The sequence below is a fragment of the Penaeus monodon genome, chromosome 15, assembly GCF_015228065.2.
Source record: "Penaeus monodon isolate SGIC_2016 chromosome 15, NSTDA_Pmon_1, whole genome shotgun sequence".
Lineage (NCBI taxonomy): Eukaryota > Metazoa > Arthropoda > Malacostraca > Decapoda > Penaeidae > Penaeus > Penaeus monodon.
The window spans coordinates 5,082,589-5,083,695 of record NC_051400.1 but is presented as its reverse complement, the minus strand read 5'-3'; positions in this window follow the sequence as shown (position 1 = coordinate 5,083,695).

The window sequence follows — 1,107 nt, the reverse complement described above, 5'->3', positions numbered from 1 at the left end:
TTTGATTTTTATATCCAACAATGGCTCTTTTACCGGTATGTAACGGTCGGTGAGAATCCAAATTAAAAAATGAATTGTTGCCAGAAACAACCGTTAACCATAGGTCCTATGCCTCTTGTATCGTCGTCCTAAGAATAGAAAATAATGTCCGTTCGGTTCGTCCTCAGTCCTTACGCCTTCGCCCTAAGCTTTATATATCTTCATCAGAAAACTCCAATTCTTGTTTTAAGTTCAAATCATAACAAAGTCTGCTTGAGAGAAGATTCAGAGACGTTTGGCTGAAACACAACAATCAAGATGGCCGTTGATTCATAATTTCGTGTTAGTAATTCTTATTATTTTTGTATAGTTGATGAATATTTTATGCTACTGTAGGTTAGAAGTACAGTAGTGTCAACAATCGTGCAATAAGGTGTGTTTTATTACATGCATTAATTTTCTGAAGCAATAACATATATAGTCTGTACATTTCTATAGTCATATACACTAATTCATATTTCAGGGCGGTTTTGTCATATGTCGATGTACTTTATTATTCTATCCATATAGAATTACTAATTAAAATTAATTATAATTTTACACTGCGACCAAATAAATACCTCTTAAAAACGTTTTTTTATAACCATCACCATTGCTTACTTAATCTTGTCTTTGAGAAACAGCAGCATTTAAGCGCAAATGACTTGCTATGCTTAACAGGCCAACCTTCGAGTTTTGACAGAACTAACGTACTGTATTTCTGCTGTATACTTAAGATTGCTCCTTAATACGATTCAGGCTTAAGTCAAAAACGCATTTTTTTTTTTTTAATATAGGTCATAACGTTGTTTTCATTATTGAATCCTGTTATTTTAAGTACCGGTCCTGAACCATGCTATTATAAATACTGACCTTGAATCATACTGCGTAATTATAATACCGATGTCCCGTAAGGAAGTGATTCACTAGTTAATCCTTTGTGTCGCTACTCCACTGGGACAAAGGATAAGCCACATTTCCTTGGAGGAGATGGGACGCTTTGATTCATAGTTTTTATCGTTCACATCAATAAATCATAGAATGTGTAATTGTTCTGAGGGATATTGTTCAAGCTTAATCACTCCAATT